Source organism: Solanum pennellii, chromosome 9, assembly GCF_001406875.1.
Source record: "Solanum pennellii chromosome 9, SPENNV200".
NCBI lineage: Eukaryota > Viridiplantae > Streptophyta > Magnoliopsida > Solanales > Solanaceae > Solanum > Solanum pennellii.
Genome location: NC_028645.1, coordinates 77,354,857 through 77,361,779, shown reverse-complemented (window position 1 = coordinate 77,361,779; position 6,923 = coordinate 77,354,857). Strand labels below are relative to the sequence as shown.

At 27.7% G+C, this 6,923-nt stretch overlaps 1 non-coding gene across 1 annotated transcript; it reads right to left on the bottom strand.

The window, feature by feature from the left end:
* Positions 1-6,841: 6,841 nt before the first annotated feature.
* TRNAS-UGA lies at positions 6,842-6,923 on the bottom strand. The gene has a single exon. It is a non-coding gene; the product is annotated as a tRNA-Ser (tRNA).

Genomic DNA, 6,923 nt, shown 5'->3' with positions numbered 1-6,923 from the left:
ATATAGTCAATACAAATGATAATGTAACAGCGAGGAGATGTTTTCTTGCTGGGAAAGCCACGTCACCCAAAACCCGGCGGGCACTACTCTCCAATGCAAAGACAAAATATCAATAATATTTTTTCGCGATATTTTTTGAATTTTAAGAAGGAAAATTATTTTTTTTTGACTTTCGAAATTTAAAATATTGTATAAAATTGTTTTCAATTGTACGATGGAGTGGACTGTAGAAATCAGTCTTTAATTGAAAAGGGACTCTTCCCATTAGAGAAAGGAAGAATTTAATTCGCATTTTGCTATCCCTTTTATGAACCATTAGTTACAAAATTGTTAATATATTTATAGGAATGGTTACGTCGTCTTCATGCAAAAAATATTAATCAATCTTTTTTTGATTTAATACGAGTTGATCAGTGGACCCAATGGTCATATGCAGAATCCATCATAAAATTATTGGTATATGTTATTATTTTTTATATAATAAAACAACAAAGAATATATTGGCATTAATTAGTAATGAAAGCAACAAAAGAAAAAAAAGAATAGTTATAATCAAAGAGTCTTTTTCCACTACTGGATACGTCAATTAATGTAATTAATGTTACACGACGAGGCCCTTCATAAATTCGTTACCACACAAATTAATACAACGTAAATAAAATAATGCAGGACAATAAGCAATTTTGGACCAATTTAACACTAAGCAAATATTAAAAAGTAATTTCAATAGAAATTCAAAATCATAACGTAGGCTGGGTAGAAAAAATTTATTTAAACTATTTATATATAATCTGGACAAATACTATAGAAAGTGGGAGTCAGAAGTAAGCAGAGGCAAATTCAAGATTTGAAGTCTTTGGGTGTACCAAATGACTAAATATGATATCTAAGCTAAACATTTTGAATAAAAATAATAAAAAAAAGCTCTATACTTGGATTCAAAACATGATCTCGTAGGTGAACCCTCTAGCTTGTACTAACGACACAAGGACACTTATGCTTCTCGTGGGTGCACTAATAATTAAATTCTAGTTTCTCTCTATTTCTCTAGATAGATATAACTATATATACATCACTGTTCCGCAGTTAACAAGCGCATGAGCACCCCAATCCTACTATGTAGGTCCGTCTCTGGGAGTAAGGGTATGTGGTAGTGACGATCAGTTGCTAGGAAGTTCATCCTAATCCTCTTCGGTGGAAAAATATAATATTATATATGGCTAAATTTTTTTAGATATATATCGTAAATGTCGAACCTTATTCTGCTATTTCGTGTGTCTATTTCTTAAAATTTTAAACCCTCTTATTAAAAATTCTGATTCTGCCACTAATGACGATTGAGCCGAAGCTACATCATATATGAGTGGAGTGAAGATGAGATATAAGAGGGAAAAACAAATTCATGATCAATGTAAAATATCACTCTTGTGGAACTTGTTTTCTTTGTATTTAGTCACTAAAGTCATTTTTCTCTCATTTTCAAGAAACTTGTTTTCATATAAATAATATTTTTCAAATTGAACATTAAAAAAACTAAAAAACATTTTTGTATCGATGCAAACATACACATAATTTACATTAGATTTATAAGTTTAAGTGGTACTCCCCAAACAAACAAACAAAATGGGACGAGTATTTAGATTTGGATAAATAATACGTCATGAGTATATTTGATTTGTCTCGCCCTTATGGTTTTGTTTTATTTCACCACAAATCCACAATGAAGGTTTATTATCATTATTATTATTTTTAACTTTGCTCTTTGCGTTTACTGAGGAAAGAAATTAAATACACATTTCATGTACTTTGCTAAAAGAATAATTTATATATATAAGGAGAGAAAATTTCGCCCTAGCCATATTTTACTAGAAATAATATAATATGTTATCTAATAAAATTCTGTCACTTGTTTCTGTAATATCAAGAAACAATAATAGACAAAAGAGACTTCTCTTTTATGTATGATTAATATATAAATGTACAATAATGAACCAAACTCAATTTTAATCCAATCGATAAATGTATATTATATTTAATTTTATTTAATTTAATAATTTAAAAATTGATTAAATTAATTTGATTTTGACTGTTATTAAAATTGTATGAAATCAAACTATAAACACTTCTACAATTATATATTTCTCTCATACATATATAACGTTTTTTAAGTTGAATTTTTTGGTTCGCCCCATATATGGTTGGCCTTCTTACCAGTCTGCCCCGAGAGCCCTTCTCTAATAAAGAATAAAGAAGGAAACGAAATAATCTCAATTTTACGACAAATTCGGTCCGATGGTTGTTTTCCACTAACCACTGATCTTTTTTCTCTTTTGAGTCAAGTTCTTAAGATAGGAACTCGAGTTTTATCTCTCCTTCGGCCTGCCTAGTCTATTAAGTAAGTTAGAGACTGAAACTGGACGTGAGAGAGACTAGACTTCTAGTAAGTAGTAGGTGCCAAGCAGACAACAGTTACACGTTATTGATTTCACACTCCTCCGATAAAGCCAACAACCATTCAATGAATTGTCTTATGTTACTAAGTTTCAAGACGTTCACTAAATCCTTTACGATGATCCCACGCGATATGAGATATCGTTCGCACATCAACGATATTTTTACATCTAAGAGGCGTTAAAAAAAATTGGTCCCCATTTTACATTATTGCATAACAACTATAATGATTTAGAGTGGATTTTTCCATATTAATTTAATTTAATTTAATTTACAACTAGATAAGACACTGATTATGAAAAATGAGAAGACAGCTCTTATTCTGGCTGCCTCTTTTGTATGCTTGTGGCTTTTCAAGATTCCCCTTCTCATTACATATAATAATTAATTAATCATTTCATTTAACTAAGATCTTCTTTCACACTTTAAAGAGGCTTATCACAGCTATCTTCCAACCCTAATGATTCTAGCTAGTCATTGTTTAGTATCGAATTTTACATCAATAGTTTGTATATCAATATTTCTTAAAACAAAAGATTATAGGAGTATAATTATTTTTTTATTTGGTGTCTGGAGTCCACATTAAAACTTTAATTAAATTCAGATCGCACACTGTATGGGCTCATTTAGGGAGGGGCGGAGCCAACATACTGTTAGGGAAATCATCCGTCCCCATCGGCAAAAAATATTACTAGTTATACATGATTAAAATTATTTTTTATGTATATATAGTAGATGATGTTGAACTCCCTTCGATTAGTTCGTGTATCGATTTCTACAAATTTTAATTCCCCTTATTAAAAATACTAACCCCCCCCCCCAACTCGTATTTGGGGTGACACTCCCAATAAGTTTTTTATCGACTCAAACTGAAAATCTTTGATTAAAGGTGAAACACTCTCATCACTGTACTGCAATTTAAATTGATGTATCCTTTAATATAGTACTAATAATTGAGAGAGAGAGAAAGAGACATTGTGTTAAAGTGGAAACCAAGGTCTAACTAACTAAGATTTTTCCAGCTCATGTTTTGAAGGATGTTTCCTTTTCAAAGTATATATCATTATTATAAATCATGTGACCTTAGAAAGGTAACTTTCTCTATGTTGTAATAATAAAGGCATCGGCCCCAAGCATATTTCCTCTAATAATAAAAGAGACGAATTTAAAACTTGAACTTAAAATGATCGAATTATCATTTACCACTACATTTATTGTTATTTCGTTGTTTTTATCTATGTAATATTTTTTCATTTTTTGGTATATTTTAACGGAATGGTACTCTTATATAGTTAGAACTTTAGAGTGACAGAAAATGAGATTAAGAAATAAGAATGAGAACAAACATAAAAAATTATTTTATTTAACAATTCATTTGACTTTAAAAATTAATTAAATTAGTTTTGAAAAACTAAGCAGAATAATTATTTAAAAACAAAAAGAGTAATCATAAATCTACTCCTAAACAAACTAGTCATCATAAGTTTATCTCGACATCAAATTTCAAAAAAAAATCTTTTGTGATGGTTCAAAAAAATAAATAAAGGAAAGGATGTACCTTTCAAGCACTAAGGCACATGCAACATTAATTCTTCTAATTAATATGCTTTGAAGATTGCTTTTACTAGGTGTACTTACTAGCCATTAAATAAATTATTCCTTTCGTATATTTTTATTTATCTAATATTTTTAAAATAATTTTTTTAATATATTACAAAATGATAATTAAAAATTATTTTACTTTTAATATTAATTATTTATTTTTCAAATTATTTTTTGAACGTAAGAATTTGTTTGATGTAAGGGACAAGTGATAAAGGGATAACTATTTTTGTAATTAATTTTATGATAAATTTATCCCATTTTAATTTGATAAAATTGCGAGACAATTAATCACAAAATTATAGTGTTATTATAAGGGAAAACTAAGCAATATCTCATAAAAGTAAAATAATTATAAATATATATTCATTTATATTCATGTCCCGCTAAGTAATTACAAACATATACTCATTAATGTTGATAATTTCGCTTAATTGATACTAAATCAATATTATATACTGTATTTGTGTCATTAAGGTTGATTCTCTTAATTGATATCGAATCAGTATATATATATATATATATATATATATATATATATATTATATAACACAAAGTATTGATATCATAAAGATTTCTTGTTCAGAAATTACTCATTAATCAATGATAATATAAGAGTATATATAAGGATAACTTTTTTCCCTCAAACTATTGTAAGTGATATCTAGGTACCCTCCATTGTACTTTTGGGAATTTGGTGTCCCTACCATTGGAAAACTAGAGCGTATATGCCCTTCATTCTAACGGAAGACTAAATAGAGAGCATGTGACACAGTCTTATTAATCGATCGAATATTTAATAAATGTTGGATTTGTGGAGAAGATTATGACACGTGTATGTCTGTTAATATAAAAGGTATATATGCTCTAGTTTTTAGAAGGTCGGGGCATCAATGACCCAAAAGTATGATGGAGAGTATTTTTGCATACAATTTATGATAGTTCAAGGGTATATTTGTCTCTTTTCCCAAGTATCATTGACTAATGAGTAATTTCTAAATAAGAAACCTTAATGATACTGTAAAAATATATAAATACTCTTATATTATCATTGACTAATGAGTAATTTCTGAACAAGACACCTTAATAATATCACGACAATATACATATACTCTTATAAGATCATTGTTTAATGAGTAATTTCTGAACAGAAACTTATATGATACCACAACAATATATATATACTCTTATAGTATTGTTGACTAATGAGTAATTTCTAAACAAGAAACATTAATGATACTAATTCAATAGATATATATTAATTAGTATTAGTTAAATGAAATTATCAGCCTTAATAATACTAATACAATAAATGATACTAATATTGGTATCAGTTAAACAAAAATTATCAACCTTAATGAATGAAGGTATGAGCTGTAATGGTATTTTTGACTTACTTTGAATTAAGATATGAACATGTAATTATTTTGAATTTTATTGTCTATTTATGTAGTTTTTTCTTATTTTTATCGCACATAAGGGTATAATAAAAATCTTGAGATACTTAATCACGAAATAATTTTTTTCCAACCTAATGAGCCCCACTATACATGAATTAATATGTGCATGATGATTAAATACTCATATTAATTATTATTTTTTAATATTAAAAATTTCAAAATAGGGGAGTAAAAATAATCGCAACAAATAATTAGAAACTTTGAGCGTCATCATATGTTCTAATTAAATAAAAGTTCTACTTCTTCTGCAAATGTGCTTACAACCTGTTTTTAAAAAAAAATAAAAAAAATAATTCAATTGATTAGCCTACAAAAAAATGATAAAGAATATTTGTTACATTATGCATTAATATTAATCCTGTGCTTCTTTGACCTTGCTGAGTACTTTAATAACAGCACGTAAATCAGGTTTTCATAACTCTTCTGGTAGAGTATAGTCTTTAATTATTATATATATAAATATATATATATAAAATTATTTTTTTAAAATCACAAAATTCAAATAACGTTTTAATACGATAAATACATTTAACTTAANTATATATATATATATAACGTTGAAGATAAAAACATTGTTTCAACAAAAGTTATTTTTATTATAACCAAATCTATATATGTAATTAAGAAAGCAAAAAAATTATCACTTCAAATTCAAACTAGATGAACTTTAACCATTTTCTTCTTCTTCTTCTTATTGTTAATTTGATATTTGAGTTGAATTTTATAGTATTGTTCATATAATATTTTAATAGAAAAAATTACGTGATTAAGTAAATTTATATTACTTAATAATTCATTATAGCTATAGTTTGTTATAGTTATCACTTGCGACTAATATATAGGTTAGTCGCAAGTGATAATCATAATTATAATATATAGGTTATTGCGACTAACCTATATATAATATACAAATATCTAACCTATATACATATACAATTCACTTCTCTCCACTCTGTTCAATCTCGCTCGCCTCTCTCCTTTCTCTCCCAATCTCTCTTGCCATATATACAAATGAATATGTATAATATATAATTATTTAATCGATATACATATACAATTTACCTCTCTGAGTGACTATCTGTCCTATTTAATCGATATACATATACAATTTACCTCTCTGAGTGACTAGCTGTTCTTTCTCGCTCGCCTCTCTCCTCCCAATATCGCTTGTCATATGTACAAATACATATACATATAATAGATACGAATTGTAATTATCATCAAACTATAGTTATAGAGAGTAACTAGGCTATTTCTGAGTGACTATATGTGAAAGTTTCTCTATTTAATATAAGTAAAAACAAACAAAAAAAAAGAGAGAAAGAAAACGTCGACAGCAGGGTTCTAACCTGCGCAGGCGAAGCCCAACAGATTTCAAGTCTGTCTCCTTAACCACTCGGACATATCGAC